General features: G+C 32.8%; 1 pseudogene; it reads right to left on the bottom strand.

Annotated features, from left to right (window-relative positions):
• Positions 1 to 16901: 16901 nt before the first annotated feature.
• LOC146899374 (inactive poly [ADP-ribose] polymerase RCD1-like) lies at positions 16902 to 19495 on the bottom strand (annotated as a pseudogene).
• Positions 19496 to 21724: the final 2229 nt, after the last annotated feature.

Below are 21724 nucleotides of genomic sequence, written 5' to 3'. Positions count from 1 at the left end.
CCAGGTTCAACCTAGAGACACTAACTATCCGTAAACACCCCCCTCCATTCAAACACTCTTAACACGGTACCAAAGTTTCTTTCATCAACCATCTACCTTACCTCCGCAACGAAACAACGACCATTCCATACACCTTGTCCATAATTATAAACCTATTAATGTAAGGCCATACAAATATCCTTACATCAGCAAGCGGTTCCATAATCACGTTTTCGGCAAGCGGTTACGCCCCAAACCGATGCGCTCTTCCACATATATTCACGAACTCCATGCCATCACATCAGCCATCAAAAAATGGAGGCAATATTTACCGGGTCATTCTTTTTCCATCCTTACCGGTCATCAAAGTCCGAAGGAGCTTATGAGCCAATATGTACAAACACTAGAGCAACACGTTTACTTAGCCAAGCCGATTGGTTACGATTACACGATTCGCACAAATCCGGCAAGCAAAACGTCGTGGCGGACGCTCCTTCTCATGTACACGACCCACCGGCTCAAGTCTTTATGATCCTTTCTATCACACATTACAAATTCCTCGAAGATCTCAAGAAGGAGCTAGCCGATTCCACCGAATTCACAACTGAACCGTCATAATATTCCTAAAGGCATAAAAGCCCTCTAGAAAGGCTTCGAGGCCTAGGCGCGCCCTTAATAGGGCGTCGTCTTTCTTAGCTTCTAGAAACCTCTACAAACCGCCTAAAACAAGCCCACAAGGAGGTTATAAATACCACCCTTGGGAACACTTTCATACGACACTAAACCCTAGTATCCTCTATTGTACTTTTTGCAAGTACGGTTGGCGTCGTCTATGGGAAAAGGTAAAACTAACCTAGAGCACATCTCAAAACCCTATTTTTCGAATCGTAATCCGGCATCACTATTCGGAAACAACCAAATCGATCACGATAGGCGTTGTTTCACCACGCCTTCTTTCAATTTTCTCATCAAGTTGCACGTATGATTGTTTTCGAAGGTGTTGTTTTTCAATCTAGTACATAAGTATTTGGCTCTCTTCAATTTGAATCCAATCCATATACGTAAGTGTTTTGTTTTGATTCAATATGTTCTTTAGATTCCAATTGGCCGTCTCGTATACCTTATACGTAAGTACTTTGGTTCTTTTAAATCTCAATCCTAGTGATTATTAATCCTAGTATCGGTTTCTTTTCTTCCCATAAATCCATGTTAACCCTTCACTCTTTCATGAATCATGAGTTGCTTCCTTTAGTCCATTGTTTAACAGAACCTTGATACTTTATATTATTCTCACGGCTCTAAAAACTTGATTAAATATGAGAAATTGGGTTTTTTCTTCTTTTTAGAGGATGATTATCTTGTCCGGTTTGGCGAGGTTATTTTGTATGATCAATATTTTTTATTGTGTTTCTTAGTGGAGTGTGAAGGACTCTATATTTTGTTTCCTTTTTTGAGTGTTACACCGTGAGCGTACTAGTAGATCGGGATGTTTCTCCTTATCCAATTTGCAGCCATTCAATCTCGCTAATAATTCGCATTCTCGTGTCATGTGTTTTGGAGGAATATAATCTACAAATCAAACACTTTTGTCTCATACTTCAGGTTCAGGGCAATTTTTTATAAAAAAAAAAAGAAAAGATTTGGTCAACTAATATGTATAATTAATGATGATGTAATCGCCAATACGCGTAGTCCGTTATCATCTTAAATTTTTGTATATAAGTCGTATTTATGATGTCATAGAGTTTCGACAAATAGATTTGAAAGTGGCTACCATGACTTGTTCAAGAATGTATGTCATATCTTTGTAAGAAGAATTCAATAACACAAGGTCCGGCGAAGACTTCAACGGCGTAAGGTGGGAAACATATGCAAGCAACGACAAGAACTTTTCACGGTTTGCGAGGCGGAGCAAGGTCTTTTCAGGTTGGTTTATTTGTTGTTTCTCCCCGAGTACATAGGGCTTTATTGCACCCTCAAAAGGTAAACCGACCTCTCGATATTTCAGTCCTACTATATCGATCTCGTCACTGGTGCCTATAATCATAATCTTTGCCATGATTCGATTTGATTTTAATGCCTTTGTTTCGCTCTTATTATACCCTTAATGAAATTGGTTTCGCTGTTGGTATGTTAAATAAGTATTATAAGGTGGTGTTTGATAATCTATGTAGTCTGTTTTTTCTTCTTTTAGTGCAATTATTGGGTAGCAATATCCCATGTGTACTACTTTAAGTCTATCCCTCGTAATTGGTTTTTGAATAAGCAATTCCCTATTATATGGCGAAGAGGTTATGATTTTGAGTCATAGAATAAAACTCTCGTTCAAGTGATAACATTGTTGTGTCCTTTTTTAATGTTTTCTAGGAAAGTTTCCACTACCTAGCATGATTTTTAACGTAAACAATAAAAGTGAGTTAAAATAGCATGTGTTAACTAGGCTAGTTCTTGGGTTTAGAAGGTATATCAACCGGATAAATAGGAGACACAATGATAGATGGATCCGTTTTGCAAACTTGGTTAAGAAGGTATATGAAAGAAGAAACGGTTTGTGGATTGACAATCCCCGGTGTAAATTTAAGTTTAAGTGTTCCCGTTGTTCGTCAATGTATATGCTATTTATCCAATAATAGGGTCACATTTAAGTTATTCCATTATTGTTTAATGTAAACAAAACATGTGTTGTGCTGTTCCATGTCATTTTTCAAAGAGTAAGTCTATATTACATATTATTTGATTTGATTATATGTCATTGGATTTAAATTAATGATACCTAGCATATGGTAAATACAAGTGATGACGCTATAACCAAAAAGAGTATCAAATTGAGCATAGTGCAGGAACCTCAAAGGAATATGACAAATTTGAATGATCATAAGCAAACGGAGAGAAGTTTGCTATGAGTTTTCTCTTGAATGATCATAGATAAGCAAACGGAGAGAAGTTTGCTATGAGTTTTCTCAAGACCAACAAAGGATCGGCACATAAGAAGAAAAACAGATGGAGTGTGGCACGCCTCTTCAATTTTCGCGATTAATATTCTCACAATCAAGGTGATATTGTTACAATTTGATATAATGAAAACCATCCAGGTTCTATATTTCCTCAATTAATTCATAGCACTCGCTTGGTTTGATTATCATATGTTGGTTGCATGAATGCTACACATCACCTTATGATGTTATCTCCACTTCCACATATGTTTTCGGTGCATATATATATATATATATATATATATATATATATATATATATATAGATTAGGTATATTTAGATCATGTGGACAATCGAGTGACTTACTATTATTCCATCATCCGTGTCTACGGTACTTGCTAAAATTCATCATCATCCACTAAATAATCATGAGCTATCATTATGTATCATTCTGAATTTGAAGACAGCATGGTAAATACCCTTGTAGTAGGTAGAACTTGATTCCATATTTATAGCACTAATAACCATAATAACCATGAATGCGTGAAAGCTTATTCTACTCATCCTTTTTTATGTTCGTAATTGTGTTTATGCTATATTGCTCCTTGTTACTATTATTTATTACTTAGAAGAATTCGGCCTTGTTATATAATTGGTTTAATTCAAGTATATGTATGATATCGGTAAATTCTTTTCATTTGTATCGTCTACCGTCAAGTAAGTAAAATTGAATAGAAGTTAGTTTGGATTGAACATGAGAAGAGTAGAAAACATGGACAAGTAAATTGGAGAAGGACAAAGAGTAGTTAATTTCCATTAAGATGATTAAATATGATTAAGACTCATTTTTTTTATGATACCGATTACTTTGAAAGTGTGGAAGAATTGTTATATTTTAGATAAATCAAGCTCGGGATACAAACTAGCCCGCCAAGGATCGATTAACAAAAAGAGAGAACCCACCAAACAGCACGCCAAAAATAAATCGTGGAAAAAGAGCGCATAAGGAAGCAACGGTCCCGCAATTAAAAATATGAAGATGAAACATGGAATTGTCTTAACCTCTCTCGACTTTCGAGTTTTGTTTTGCAGATTTCCTAAAAACAAAAACAAAAGAAAAATAATGCGTAAAATCTCACCTCTAAGCAATGAGCTAGCCCATACAGTAGATTATTATCATTATTTTGATTGTCATTTCATTATTATTATTATTATTATTATTATTATTATTATTATTATTATTATTATTATTATTATTATTATTATTATTATTATTATTATTTCAATAAAAGGGGCAGGTTTACCCTCCCTTTCCCCGCAAGGGCAATTTTTTAATTAGACACCCTACTCACTTAAAAATCTCTATTGCAATTTGCCGATGAACAGATAAAAAGGACGACTTCATAAAGACCTCACATAGGCGATTAACGTTGAAATTCCTAAATAATACGGTTGAAATTCCCGAATAACAAGGTTGAAATTCCTAAATAATAAGGTTGAAAATCCTAAATAATAAAGGTTGAAATTCCTAAATATGAAGACTTCCCACGATGGAAGAATCAACAAGGTTGAAATTCCTAAATAATAATGGTTGAAATTCCTAAATATGCAAGGCTTCCCACGACGGAAGGATCAACAAGGTTGAAATTCCTAAATATCCCTTCCCACAATGGAAGAATCGACAAGGTTGAAGATTCCCAAGGGGGAGCACCTCGATTCAACAAGTTATGAAGACTTCCCAAAACAAACGACTATCTCGTTCTTGAGCAAGAATTGAAACAAAAATAAACAAGAAGCTAAAGTACTTGGGGAACTCTCCCATATGAGAGACATCGCCCAAAAAAGAGAGAAAAAAGACTCGACAATTTCGCTAAAAAGCGTGGAAAGCACCAATCTATGATTAAATATGATGCGAGTGTGAATTAACCATTTCGCTCTTACGAACCTCGTGTTTGGGGGTTATGAACCTTTAGAAAAATATAAAGGGGTGACCAAGCCGTACAAAGCTCGCCATAATATTCCTAAATGATAGACGTCGCCCGCCCCTCGGTTTCTAAAGCAATCTTATAACAAACCACTTCGCCTTGTTCTAAGTCTCGTGCATGGGGGCCGTGGACTATCGACTTCATAATTAATCACTTCGCCTTGTCCCAAGACTCGTGCCTCGGGGGCTGTGGACCGTTAATGTACAATTAAGAGCTCGAAACGCCCTCCAAAAGGGCCAAAAACGGCCTTAGGCAAGACCCCTTAAGGGCGCCACCTCTAAAGGCTTCTAGAAACATCTAGAACGCTCTAAAGCATCCTATACGACCAACCTTACTGATTCATCACTTTGCCTTGTTACAAGACTTGTGTTTGGGGGGCCGTGAACCGTCATAATATTCCTAAAGGCTTAAAAGCCCTCTAGAAAGGCTTATGAGGCCTAGGCGCGCCCTTAATAGGGCGCCGTCTTTCTTAGCTTCTAGAAACCGCTAGAAACCGCCTAAAAGGCCAAAAGCCCGGCTTCCTTGGGGCTGAAGTCACGCTAAAACAAGCCCACAAGGAGGTTATAAATACCACCCTTGGGAACACTTTTAGGGCATTGAATAATCAGTCTAAACCCTAGAATACGATATTGAACCCTAGTATCCTCTCTTGTACTTTTTGCAAGTACAACAACCCTCTACCGGCGCATTACGCAAAATCCGGTGGAACTTGTTGATTATAAGCCGTCTAATGGCCTCATATTGTACAAGGGTCATATTTGGATCAACAAGGGGAACATCTTCATCCCTCTTCTCTTATTGGAATTTCACAAATCACCATTGAGAGGGCACACTTGGTCTAGCAAAAATCCTCGGTAAACTTCGGATGAATTTTTACCGGCCGAGATGCGAACTAATTGTCGAAGTATATTTAGAGCTGCCAAGACTTGTCTTCACACCAAATACGTTCCGCTCAAACCCATTTGGATTAGTACAACCTATCTCTCATCCATCCAACACATGGGAGGACTTGGCCTTGGACTTTATCACAGGCCTCCCACCCTATCATGGTTCCACGGTAATCGTAGTGGTAGTGGATCGTTACTCGAAAGGAGCTCACTTTGGTTTACTTCCCACTCAACTCTTTACACACAAAGTGGCCTCTCTGTTTCTTGACATGGTCTATAAACTACACGGATTTCCGAAAAGTCCGATATTTGATCGAGACCCCGTGTTTGTTAGCAACTTTTGGAAAGAGCTATTCAAACTTTCCGGTACCAAATTGTGCATGACCACCTCCTATCATCCTCAAACCGACGGACAAACGGAGGTCCTCAACCGCACTTTAGAGCAATATCTTCGCTCATATGTCCATCACCAGCCTTCACTATGGGGAAAATTTCTTAGCTTGGCTAAATGGTGCTATAACACTACGTGTCATTCTGCTACGAGACGTCACCCCTTTCCAAGTTACTTATGGGAAACCACCACCATCCATCCCTACTTACCTAGCTGGTTCCTCCCGTAGCAAAGTTGTGGATTCGCTACTCACCTCATGCGAAGAGCTTGATACATATCTTAAGAAAAAGCTAGTGAAGATCCGGCGACGGATGAAGCTTTCACACGATCGGCACCGCAGGATGTCTCTAACAAAATTGGTGATTGGGTCTATGTCAAACTCCGGCCCTATCACCAAACATCCGTGGCATCTGCTCGCTACGGCAAGTTGGGAAAACACTATTATGGCCCTTATCGTGTGACCGAAACAATTGGACCGGTTGCGTATCGACCGAGTTTACCACCAAACTCAAGGATACACCGGTATTCAACTGCTCATTGCTCAAGCCTCATCATGGTCCAATCCCGGCTCAACACCATCCTTCTACTAATGAGGACTCCCTTACCAACACTCAACCCCTTGCAATTCTAGACTTCAAGTGGGACACTTCGTCGTGCCCCCAAAGCGGTTGGCTTTGGTCCGGTGGGAACATTCACCCTCGAAGACACCACTTTGGAAGGCCGGGAATTCTTGAAGGCTTCGTACCACCTTGGGGACAAGGTGCCTTCCGATGGAGCAGGTAATGATAGCCCAACTACGTATGCCGGCCCAATACCTCCTAGCCCAAATGCAACACTAAACGTCCTCATGGGTGGATGCCATGAGGCTGGATGAATAGAATTTGTGCTTGTTTGCCGTAACCTTATCTTATGTCCTTTTATTACCGTTAAGTCGGTACTATGAGTATTGTATTATATATCTACTAGTAATGAATGAAAAGGCATCAAGCAATTATCCTTCTTTTCTAAAATTCTGGAGGTAACTTTCTTGGCCTCGAATACGGGAAAACCATTTTGATTCCCTTGTCACTTTCACTAATCATCACCCCATCAAAAAACTTATCAAATAAAAAATAACCAAAAATTAAACAAAGCAAATGCTCCAATTTCGATTTCAATTAAAGGATATGTTATCCCCGCTATTATTGTTGAAAGAAGTTAGAAAGTAGTGTTGGGTTTCTACAGGTCACAAATCTTAGATTCTTCAACCTTCCATTTAAAGGAAAGAACAATCATTTGATGATAGACTCTTGCTAGCAAAGATACATTTGAATTGAACATACATTACCTTAATGGATTGAAGAAACCTACACATAAAACTACAAAATAAAAAATAGCTAAAACCTCCAATTTGAAAATTCTTAAAATGTGAAACTAACCAACCAAACCCACAACAATTACCTTGATTTGCGAAAGAAACCTAAAAGAAGTACCACAAGCCACTCCCTACAGTCAAAAACCTTCTACCTACGGTCGGCACCTCAACCGTCCACTTAACCAATCTAGTGTGTTGCATCGCCTTGTTGGATTAATTATTTAATTAATCAATTATGGATTGACAATAATCAATTATTAAAAGTTAATATTATATTATAAATTATGGTCTATTGTGTTAAGCACTAATTAGTTGATGAATTTGAGTGGTTGGGCTATTGTTACTAAATGGACCGTGATGGGTTGGACCATTTAGATAAGCCCAATGAGAGGTCCCCGCCCTCGGCCGTTTAGCTATTTATTCGTCATCCCATCGGACGGTTAATTATGCAGAATGTCATGGTGAAAACCTAGAGCTAGACGGAATGAGGGTAGTTATCCCTCTCATTGTTGTCGGAGTTGTCTGCGTTTATCCTTCATCAACCTAATTCAAAGGTACACAATTTCTTGTTCCTTTTTTGTTATCGATGATATGCTATAATTTGTATCTAGTGATCTATGGCTAAACACTAAAACTTTCATCAATTGGTATCGAGCCTAATAGATACAATTTATGGCTATTATGCTTATACGTACCTGATCATGTGTTTGGTTGATTCGTTCAATTAAGTATACACTGGAATATGAAATATGGTTTCGATATACATCATGCTATTTGTTTTGTTTATATCATATACTATGCCATCTACAAGGTTTTGATCAGAATTGACAATTCTCAAATTTATCAAATACCTTGCGTTTCTCTTATTTGATAATTCGTTTTGCAAAGAACCTGAGAATAGATGGTTGCCTAATTCTTTATGTGTATACAATTGATTACTAAAAGCTCCAAAACTCTGTTTGCGATTTCCGATTCTCTCAAAAACGTGAACAATTATAAAAATTAATGGGTTTCTCTATATTGAAGGAATAAGATCATTTGCCCCTTAAAATCGTTGTTTTTTTTATGTTGTTGATCATGCCAAATCCAATCGGGTCAAGTCGTGGATTGTCTCGACCCAAAATCAGCCCAACCGGGCGAAGAAGATCCAGCGTGTGATAACACGTGCGCGTTACTCTTAAAGTTCCATTTTTTGTTTTATGCCAAATAATAATATAATTATTATATTCTGATTATTTTGGTAATTTATTTTGGAATTATTTTGACAATTATATATATATTTTATATATTATTATTTGGGGAATAAATTGTTTCCTAAAATATCATATTCTTTTATGGCAAGATTCCTTAGTCGTATTTGACACTTATGAAAAATTTCACTCTCTTAAACTTGAGATTGATGTATCAATGAGGAATTTTACATCTCTAATTAACTAGTAAATATTATATTATTTTGGGTTATAAATATAATTTATCTTGTACCCAAAATATTTGGAAGATTTGATTTATTTTATACCCTTAAAATTTGGGATTTAAATTACTTTTGAGATCTCTAAATATTTGATGTATACTAATATGAGAATCTTATGTTCTTTTGAATCATGAATTCTTTAGATTTGAGTCTAAAATATAACACTTATGTAAATTTATTCTTTTTAAAGTGTTTGGTTCAGCTTTGAATATAATTGATTCTCGACAGAATTGATTACGATAGAATTGATTCGAAATTGATTCGAGAGAATTGATTTATGTTTGGATACAATTATGTAGAATTGATTAAACAAACTAATTTATGTTTGGATACAATTATGTAGAATTGCTTTTGAATGTATAATTACTAAAATAGACATAGCTAAAGGAGAATTGATAAAGGGTAATAAAGGAAAATAATAGGTTGTAATAATAAAATATAATATTTATTGTTTATAATTGATTCTAGAAAAGCTAGAAGCTAGGATTTGTAGCTTCATGGAGAATTGTTTTTGGAGGATAAAAGCAATTCTGAAAAGCCAAACCAAACACGTTGTTTTTGGCTAGAATTGCTTTTGGCCTTTGTAGAGAATTGCTTTTGGTCAAGTGTAAGCCGAACCAAACGAGCCCTCGGACTTATATTCTTGCATCAAATATTCTATCTTGCATCAAATATTCTACATTAATATATATTTTGAGATTTGTTGATACCTTCAAAATTATTTGTCGTGTCAAGAATAACTTGACTATTATACTATTCTTGATTTATGGGTTTCAAAAATTTTGTCAAATCTTAAAAGGATCGTTGAGAATTATTTCTCTTCAAATCATATATTCTCAATATTTGAGCCTAAACTATTTTGAAAATTCACTCTTACATTAGTAACACTAACTATTTAATCAATTGAAATGTTACTATTGTGAATTTCTAGAAGGTTCAATTTATTAATTCTAATGCCAAATATATTATTCATATTGTCTTAGTATAAAGATCCAAAATTTACTAATTGATCATTTTTTGGCGACATATTTAAACTAAGACACTTGTCTTTGATTCTTGTCACAAATTGTTTTGAAGGGTCCTCATAATATTTTGTTTTCAAAATGAGTATAGTGAGTTGTATATATATGTCATTTATATTAATTGAATTTAAAATTGGCATATTTCTCTTTAATATACATTATGTTTTCTACTATACTCTCTAATCTAGACCCGTAGTTTATTACTCTAAATTTTGTGACAAATATTATTATGTGTCTTGTCGCAATTAAATATTTGGATCACAATAATATTAAACTATATATTTTATATATAGTGAATAATGCTAAAATTCTAATTATGAATTAAAATTTGTACCCCTCTTTGTTGTTTATCCGTTAACTATTATAAAAACAACTTATTAAGAATTGAGGCAATTTTTAAAATATGTATCATCCTTACATCTGAATTCTTATATAAATCATATTGATTTATTTTTTTAATTAGAGTCTCACATATGTTTATTTATAATTGTTTATTCTCTATTGTGGAATATTTTGAGATGACTATATTATAAGATATTCTCGTTAAGTCATCAAAAGGCATTGGCTCTAAGTATAAGGATGAATGTCACACTCTGCGAGGTAAGTTGTTATTTAATTATTTTATCCTCTTGTGACTTATTGCTTATTATTGAACATATGAAGAAATTTAGTTCTTCTTCTCTTTTGTTGTGCAATTATGATATCCTATAGAAATTAAATCCTTTTTTTCAGAATATTCTAAACAGAACTCTTTTGTTATATACTATTTTCTTACTATAATACTCCATTTTGTATTTATGTTCTTTCTAATTTATAGTGGTAGTATTGAAAATTTTTATTCTAAGAGTTCTATTCTGGATATATTAGAAAACTATTTGACACACTTGTATTTCAAATAATAACTTTTGTTATTATACTACTTCATATAATAGAAATTCTAAAGTCATATTCATGATGTGCTATTTTAAAATATTGTTAAGCACATTTTTCTATCATTTGAATATGAACGAAGATGAGTAAATTAAGTACAATTGTTTATGCATGATATTATTGTATCATATTCTCTTAAGCATAAACATTATTTATTTGTATAATTGTAATCTCACCTATCGTGAATACAATTATGCGAATTTTGTTAAACTGATTAACATTATATTGGTAACAGTCATACCCCATTGATGTGTTGTTATTAATATAGTTGTTATTATTCAATGTACCTAAAATGTTTATACTTATGTCAATTATAATAGAATACTCTATCAAGGTTTAAATTTTGTAAGACATAAGAATTGTACATTGTGATGATATAGTTCTTACTTATTATCCTTAAGATCCTTGAAAGGGATTAATATAAGTAAGTTACTTTGTTAAAAGACATGTAGAAAATTGTATAAATTTTGCAATCCAATATTATTATATTTTGAATTAAATTTCTAACTATATGTGATTTTATATATATATAAATATTTTGGATTGCTACTATCCCTTTGTTATGTGAGTGACGGACATATCGGTGTGACGTTACTTAACATATCATTTTGTGATAGAGAAATAGTTGAATATTTTATTTAAAATATTTTCAAACTTTTAATTCAACTATCATGATTAGTTCTCTATCAAGTGGGAGAATCATTGCTATGTATTGTGTAACGTGATGGACATACCCTATCGGTATGACATTACTTAACATAATCATCCTTTTGTGGGTAAGATAGTTTAACTATCATTCTCCACCAAGTGGAGAAAATATCATTCTTCAACAAGTGAGAAAAATTCTACATGTCAACTAACTATATCTCATAAACAAATATATTTATTTGTTTCATAACTTTAGATATGAAATTATTGTAGAGACTTATATTGAGGATATTAATTATGTTATTGCTATTCTTTAATACTTATGGAAGCTTATGACTATTTTCTTTTATATCCTCAGTAATAATAAAATATAAGTCTTGTGTATTTCCGCTGCGTGTAACACGATATTTTTTCAAATGTGTTGAAGTATAATTGTAACATTTGAGTTTTGAGTGAGTTATTAAAATTGTGAATAGAGTCTCATATCCTATTTTATAATAATAAAGACTTATCTCACTCATATGATAATAAACCTTTTATATAATCATCATACTATGTCATATAAAGGTTACTATATTTATAAAATTCTTTGGAATTTTAATTGTGAAAAAGGAGATTTTGTGTTATAAATTTCTTAAATGAAAATTTACATTCTCCTTAATTATAAATGCAGAATATGTGGTTAACTACGAAACTCAATTCTTGATGATGTATGCCATTGATAAAATATGTATTTGAGGGGTTTTATATTATCCTTGAGTTACCACTTGTGTTAATAATTCTGCTATGCTTATGTGCAAAATATGTGGTTGAGTTCATGAAACTCTATTAGTTAAAATTATATAACCACTTATGTTAATAATTTTGCACTAGCAATTAAGTATCCCACTGTTGAATATAACATTATTATAATATTTTTATATCAGCTGATCACTAATGAGAATCTCACTTACTCTTGTTTATATATATGTGGGATTAGTGGGAGTGTGTACACAACATTATATATTATGAGCTCAAATGAGAAATCTCACTCTTGTTTATATATATGTGAGATCAAGAGAAATGTGTACACAATATTATTCTCGTTATCGCCATATACTCTTGTGCACACTATAAAATATGGCATAGCTTATGAGACTTTAAATTTTAGTCTCATTCTATTGAGATATATATTAAAATTCTATCAATCTCAATGAGCATCATAATTGGATGCTTAAGTCAATTTTGTTGGAATATGCACAATAATTTCTTGGCATGCAAATATACATTGTGCTTCTGTTTTACCAACATTCCACATTTTTGAGGTCATAAATAGTAAGTACAATGTATAATATCAATACTCCTATCGAGTATGATATTGTGTTCTTGTGGTACTTATAATTTGAGATAATCATAGATGTTCTTTTGTTATTGACATTCTAGTGGCCACATTAATCCACATTTTTTCTTTAAACTAAGTGTCTATGTTAATCCAATTTGGGGATTATTGAATTTCCTATTTTGCTTTTATGGATTTTCATAGTCACATTTTTTGTAAAACTTGCATTAATTGAATGTCGTAGAACATTTATTGATTTTGACTATATGTAATTACACTCTTAATAGGCTATCCCTATAAGTAATTACTATTCGTGTACCTATGTGGATATAGGACTTACGTAATATTGAAAACCCATTGGCAGAACCACTAACCACAGACTTATATATATGAGTATTGTAACTCATAATAATTTGATCATGTCTATGTTATTTTGGGTTAGTGGGAGTTTGTTATAGCATTTTTTAAAATGCTTGGGCTATTCTTTAGTGACACATTCCCTATCGGATTCAATTTATGCAGCATTAAAACTCACTTCTCTTTTGATTTATTAGTGCTTTGACCAAATTCTTTATTACAAGTGAAATTTTGAATTCTTTTAGTAATTGAGTATTGTCATCCAAGTGAGAGACTGTTGGATTAATTATTTAATTAATCAATTATGGATTGACAATAATCAATTATTAAAAGTTAATATTATATTATAAATTATGGTCTATTGTGTTAAGCACTAATTAGTTGATGAATTTGAGTGGTTGGGCTATTGTTACTAAATGGACCGTGATGGGTTGGACCATTTAGATAAGCCCAATGAGAGGTCCTTGCCCTCAACCGTTTAGCTATTTATTCGTCATCCCATCGGACGGTTAATTATGCCGAATGTCATGGTGAAAACCTAGAGCTAGACGGAATGAGGGTAGTTATCCCTCTCATTGTTGTCGGAGTTGTCTGCGTTTATCCTTCATCAACCTAATTCAAAGTTACACAATTTCTTGTTCCTTCTTTGTTATCGATGATATGCTATAATTTGTATCTAGTGATCTATGACTAAACACTAAAACTTTCATCACGCGTCTCTTGTAAAACAAAAAATTGAAGGATTAAAAATGAAAGAGAATGAGGAATGATGAAAAAATAGCATACAAATTGGTGATCGAGCCACCAAGTGGACACAAAAAAGGATAACGCACAATTTGTATTCCTGTAGATAAAGATTACTTGTTGGATTTTGACCCTATGAGTGAAAATTTAGATCTATGAGGCAATTCAAATTCCTCACTTTGCTCGGTAAATTACTAAATGTTGTCTTCTCGTTACATGGTAAACTTACAATGATAGAAACAAAAAAAGTAAATAATAGATACTTGGTGCCAAACCTCAATACAGGTGCGGCGAGAGAAATATTAATAGTTTTAGATGAACCAACTGATTTTGCGAATTATAATTTGCAATTTTATGGCATGATATCATGAAACTAAGTGTATTTGATATGATAAAATTGTATTCTTCTTTTCGCTTAGATGATTTGTGAAACTTGGTTTTGACTTTTGTAATAAAGCTGAATCGGTCCTTAATTCAATAAGTTTTGCAAAACTTTCATAGAAGTTTGTTTTGCTTGACGTGCGTTCAATCACAACCATAAGACAACCCTAGAATTTTCTTTTAACCAAATCTTACTAAAAATCCAAAAATCTAAAGCCTCTGAAATCTTCTTGTAAACAACATATACCGTGATGGGTTGAAGAGTCCCTCCTTGTGTAAACAACAGAACACCGATCACCGTAAAAAGTCTCCTTTGAAGCTCCATCGAAACAAAACAAAGGTGACAAAACTTGGATTCAGAATGATCCAAATAGAAGAAAGCTCCGTTTATAAACTCAACCAAGATGGTGATAGTAGGGTTTGGCTCTAAAAAACTATTTGAGATCAGATTTGAAGAACCAAATGAGAAGAGTGGAAGATGATCTTTGGAAAAATGTGAGAGAGAGCCACAAATTGATTTTGTTTTCCTTGGAAATGAACAAAATGTATCTAAGAGAGAGAGAGATAGAGAGAGAGAGAGAGAGAGAGAGAGAGAGAGAGTTGAGAAGTCATGAAGCTTTGGTAGGAGCAAAGCCGGTCTTTTGAGCCGTGTTAGCCTTCTCAAATCAAAATGATGTACAGAGTGAACAATAATGAGTTTTTTGTTTTTTTAAATAAAGAGTGTAAGATTTCATTTATTTGTCCATGTGATTAGGATTTCATTTAAGTTGTTAAGGAGGAAATTAAGGCATGTAATTAGGGTAAACCAATAGCTAAACCTTACAAGCTTTTAGAGTAAGAAGAAGAAGATATACACATTTACCTTAGGCTATTGGGTAGATCACACAAGTATGACTAGCGGCACCGTAATTGTCATTATCATTATACTTTTTTATTATTTTTATTCTTTCTAACTATTATTTTTAATATGAGAATATGTTTAAATTACCACACCATAACAATTACACATACAAGTAATAAAGATCACGCAATTACCAAGACATCAAGATAATTACTTATAAAATAAATAATTAAATTTGATGATAGTTAGAACTAATTAAAATAAAATATGCACACACTTATTATCAAATTACAAATTCACACAAAATCACAACAATAAGTAAGATATACGCGAAACATATATTTAGATATATGAAAATTTATTATGAAAAATTTGGGGTGTTACATTACGCGTGTGTTTTATTGTTTTTTTTTCTTTAATTGAAATTGACAAAATTACCATTCAATTTAAAATTTGTTTGAATAGTGACAAATGCACTCTTTGGTAAAAACACAAGTGGGTGTAGCTTTGCTCACTTGTACCTCAGTGTTTTGGGGTGGGTGTAAATATATATATATATATATATATATATATATATATATATATATATATATATATATATATATATATATATATTTGTAAAGGGGCATAATAGCCTGCAAATAGTGATGGATTTCCCGTAGTAGAAGATAATCTTGAACAATTTAATAAAAAATTGAATGATGACAATCCCATAAATGACCATGATAGTGTTCTTGATGTCTCAAATATTGATGGCATCGATGACCACTTCATCTCACCTTTAGATATCTATTATCCTAAAAGTTGGGGTATTCTTGATGCTAAAATGAGACACATTTTAATTAAAAAAGGACCTATTGGAGAATTGAATATTACATTTCCTATAGACAATCTTTCTAGCACTACTAAAAAAACAAAAATTAGTGAGCAAAATTTAGTGAGGGAAAACACGAAATCCCTCTCTAATTCCGTCACTAAATTTTGCGACCAAGAATTTTGTGAGAGATTTTATTTTTTCCGTCACAAATTTCCCTCCCTAATTTTGCTTTTCCTAGTAGTGTAGCCATTTTTCATATTCTTACTTTTCTCCATAGAGAATCTTTCTAGGAATTGAATATCAAATGTTTCAATTGCTTATTGAATTCTCATAATTATGTCGATCGCTGCATCCGTAAAGAGATTTTTTTAAGTTAAAATTGTTCAAAAACTACTTCAAACTGTCAATGTCACAATAAAAGTTATATGCTCTAGCCATTTTATGTATTGAGAAAGATATCATAGAACATATTGATGTAAAAATACATTGTTAATGATTTTTGGATCTAGAAATTCTTGTAGGAGTTGTTTTGTACGACGAGTTGGATATTCTCGCAGGTATTGCTTTTCGTATGAAGTATGATAGTTTCATTAGATTATTTAACGTAATAAAACGTATTATCTTTAATTAAATGACATTTACACTTTAGGAATTCAATTTTTTTAAAATTTCTTATTACTTAGGGCCCAAATCAAACATTTGCTATAATTCCGGATCGAAATTGGGAATTAGATGATAAAATGAAATTACAAAAAAAAATCTCCTAGAAGAAAATAATATCGAACTCCATGTTGACAATAGTTAACTCCATGTGTAAGATCTCTGGCTCCTCTGTTTAAAGCCTCACTCTTGCTTAACGTTTAAGAAATTTGATCCACCACCTGGTGGTCTACGCAAGAAGCCAACTAAACATTAGAAGGCATAATCAAATTGCAAGAGATAGATCATATGATTACACAATCCAAAATTTAAGCATAACATATTTAACGAGATAAGATCAAAACATATAGCAAACCAAATAAATATTTCTAGAAAAAAAAATTTTGTACCTTGGATACAACATTGTATACTTGCAGATTTTAGTACATCATTTCCAACAACCGACCTCAACTTCGACATGAAATCATCACGTGAAATCTTATTCGACCGCACAAGCACGACATGATACATTAGTGACATTTTACTATGTAAGACATTGACATAAATTGGACATCATTTGCATACCATCAACAACGCATATTGGGCGTCGATAAGAAACATAATATGGGAAGGAACCACGTTTCTCATGGAAGATAAAAGCACGGAAAAAGGAATGGGAAAAGGCAGCCGAGCGGAACTTGGAGTTCTTCGATGTTACCGTAAACACTAGTAGCTTTTACCCGAGGCATACCACAAACCAAAATTGTTTGGATAAAGGCAATAAAGGAAAACAATATAGGAATAAAAACTATAAGATAAATCTCAAAAGATGAATGCCCCAAAGAAGCAAAACGGTTAAAAGATAAAACCGTAAATGTATTAAAACCGAAGATAAAAAATATTAGAATGGAAAGTTGTGCACTAAATAAATCATTGTTAGATTTTAAAAACAGTTAAAAAAAATTGTGATAACATTGTCTTTTACATAGAAAACTAGAAAACCATAAGAAGCAAAACTCATGAAAAAGCCATGCAGTGTCCACCGTAGAATGTCGATACCGTTTTTTCTTACTCTCATTTAAACAAACATTTCTGTTCAAAACAACAACAAAAAAATCAAGTGTCGTGATCAAGAGGATCTTTCCGTTGTTGAAAGAAATATCAATCATATAACTTAGCAACATATACAAACGATTGTTTTGCCAAATTAGAGTAAAGCATTCAACAAGTTGAAAAGTTTTACATATCAATTGGTTTGTCAATGATTAACTCCTTCACCCTTCGGTGATAATTATGTAATGCTAAAATGTAAAGCATGTTGTCATACAAAAGCATATATCTAACATTGACACACGACATAATTTTTTTCTAAAGGAACATTAAATTACCCTCAAAAACCAAAGGGGACTTGAAGCTAACAACAAATTCGGGATAGATATGTGTGTTCATATTCATGTTCCACACCACATAACACTTTGGGCATTGAATGTCATCCACCCCATTATCATATTCGCAACTACTTGGACGAATTTGTTTACCGCCGGGACGAAGAAGCTCTATGTTCCCCATTATGACACGACATAAGAACATACGCTTAATTCCACTTTCGTCAACATCACAAGAAGGTGAACTGTGAACATGGGAAAACTAAATCCTTTGAGAAATCCAGAAAAATAATCTATGATAACATATCGTATAATAATAATAATAATAATAATAATAATAAAAATGTATGAAGTTCAATGTTTATCATATGATAACTAACCGGACGAAGGGTGGGTAACAGGTGCAAGATGAACACCAAAGCCATATATGCATTTGGACGGTGTTAGTTTATATTGACTAAGTCCATATTCCATCATTGTTGAGAATTCCTCTTTAGAACAAGCAAGCCAGGCATAGCGAACATTAGCTTCCCCTCGAACTCCTTTTGTGATATCAACCTGCTTTTGGAATAACCGTAGTCGTGTTTGCATTGACTTTCCCGAGCTGCGATAAATCTCAACTATATCAGACTTGCTAATGCCCAATGAACTCATTCCTGTAAGAAACATCTTTTGTGCAGAATCCGCATCCAATTTTTCATATAAAGATTCGTAATAATCATTTAAATCTATGTCCGGCTCTTTGTTAAGATCTATAGCAAAATTTCGAATCCCCATTTTGTTAGTCAAAACATGACCAACAACTTTTACATTCTTTGTTGCATCATCCGACTCTCGGCTATACTTTCTTAACATGGACTCATCCATCCCATTTATTTCATTGGATATATGTAGTTTTGTCTCATATGGTTCTTTCTTATTAGGACTTTCTTCACCCTCCTGCTCCCTTATATTATTGAGTTCTTTAGTAGAATCAACAAAAGATTTAGGGAAAAAGTAGTTTCCTTCCTCATCAATCCACGCAATGGGTAGTTGCAAACATGTTTTCAAATTCACATGATGCATATGCAAAAAATCTAGCACAACCTCTTGGCCATCTAACTCTACTTCTACAACTGCCTTCTTTATTTTGAAATCTTTTCTAACCAAGTCAACAACATCCTCCGGATAGTCAACCCATTCACCATTCTTATAGAACATCAAACGTTTCGGTATTCCACTTTTCTTATAATTAAAATAATAACCGACCAATGACTTGGAAATATCGGGACAAGAGTCATCTCGATTTGCATACATCTCCAACCACACTTGTTGGTGCCGAGACTCCCGCCGATGTTCAACACATTGGGTATCCCTCTTTCGCTTTTGATTGAGTGCAACTTCACCCAATGACTTTGAGGGTTTCTCTTCCATTTTTACTACAAAACCTTGAGAAACCAGAATATTTGGCAGTCCACGAATGTTTAAAACATTTAAGAATATTGAAATAGTAGAAATGATCATGTGCTCACCATTATAATATAATGTTCATACAATAATAAAGATAAAAGGTTAGTCAATAAGGGCATTCCCTTGTGGGCAAAACAAGTAAATTTTAACAATTGCAAAGGTATTATTCCAACAATACAAACATATCATAATGGAATATATCCAAGTAAACTCATACTCGTAAAGTATATTGAAGTGGCCTTTGTTGGCACCTGGTTTCCAACAAAACAAATCTATTTCTACAAATATTTATATGGTCCCCAAAAAGCTTTCAAAATAAATACTTAATAGCTGATATGGTTTTCTTAAATCGATAAAGCTTAATGCATTTCCCACTCACTCATAAAAATAGTTGTGTAGAAAAAGTTTCTAAAGAAAAACTAGTATGGGTTCTCAAGAAATTCATCATCATTTTCACCATCTAGCATCCATGAAAGGATTAGACATACCAATCAAACCGATATTTACAAAATATTGAAGCTAAAGAATAAAAGCATAAAAACCATAGCTAAAACATGATTAAAACAAAAAAGAATTTAACATAATAAAGAAATTATGCTAAATTGACAATAGTAAAAAAATTGATGCTTATCCAACACTCGAAAAACTGTACATGCTATTCTCATGGTAAATAAATTTAAGGGTTAATAATGTTTTACCACCTGTAATATAGGTCATTTCCGGATTTACCCCCTGTAAAATAATTTTTTGATTTAGCCCCTGTAAAATAATTTTTAGAATACCCCCTAATAGGCCATACAAAAACCAAAATTTCTTAAAAAAATAAAATAAAAATTTGGGTGTGGGATGCTCGTTTAACCTCTGGTATGGCCTATTAGGGGTATTCTCAAGAAAAAAAATTTCACAGGGGGTAAATAAAAAAAAAATTTACAGGGGGTAGACCCGGAAATGACCTATATTACAGGGGGGTAAAACACCATTAACCCTAAATTTAACAATATAAAAGATTATAACTTTTTGTTTTTTTTTTTATAAAAATAAATCTCACTTAGCTTAATCAAAATTCAAAACCAACAAGGTCTTGCTTGCACCATACACCAATCCCAACTAAAGAAATTGTACCAATATTTCATTCAAATTTAAATAAATAATTAAACAAATCCACACCCGTTTGTGAATTTTTAAGCAAAAATTTTTAAGCACCATACAACAATCCCAACTATGTTGACACCTAAGAAATCCAACAATCATCTACAACACCTCGAAAAAAATCATTCAAAACCATCTGCTAGTTTTAATGTCACTTTAAATAGTAAAATCATCCCCAAAAAATGATGAAAAATAAAAACTCGATTCAAACATAAAGAACAAAAAAAAACCTAACTTCATGCACTTAAATCAACCTATCAATTACACGTTCAATAAAAAAAAGAACAAAAACAAAGTTAATTACAATAATTCAAATTCAAAATTAAAAAAATAATTAATATAAATAATAAATAATAAAAAATTAAGTCAAAAAGACTAAGCTACGAAATTATACCTGAATGCGTAAATACACACAATAGCAGAAAACCAAATAATATCAAAAATAATTTGTTCTAACTTTGAAATTGTGCCTCTCATTAGGCGAGTAAGGGGTCCTTTTTATACTAATTCTAACCCAAAAATATAAAGTCTAAATTAACCCATTATGGAATTGGGTATGTCAGAAATACGCACCGAAAAGGTAAACATTAAAGATAGAGTTTTTCCCTATATGGAAATGCTATGATTTCTTTCTTGTCACGATCACTTCTAATTGGAAAACAGTTTTAGCCGAGTAAGCATGTAGTCATTGTTCATTGTATTAGTTTTCTTTTTCAACATTTCACAAATCCGTTTGATCTTTCTAGAAAAAAATTTCTTTATTTCTAATTTGATTTTCATATGTTTGTTAAATCATAAAAAATATTCTTTTAATGTGAATTATAAAAATTCTTTTAATGTGAAATCTAAGTATGGATATTTTTAAAAAAATCAGATTTCTTTCTTTAAAATAATATTAATGTTATGGTAGTAGATATTTTAATAATATTGAAGGTGACATCAACGATTATCGTGTTAACGATTTTATTATACTACTTGTTTTGATTGTGTATACTTGCTCACATTTTTTGCATAACGGTGTAAATTACTTTAAGAAGATCCATT

Source organism: Medicago sativa, chromosome 8 (genome assembly GCF_051527215.1).
Source record: "Medicago sativa cultivar Bolivia chromosome 8, Bolivia_mono, whole genome shotgun sequence".
Classification (NCBI taxonomy): domain Eukaryota; kingdom Viridiplantae; phylum Streptophyta; class Magnoliopsida; order Fabales; family Fabaceae; genus Medicago; species Medicago sativa.
This window is presented reverse-complemented; position numbering and strand designations above follow the sequence as displayed.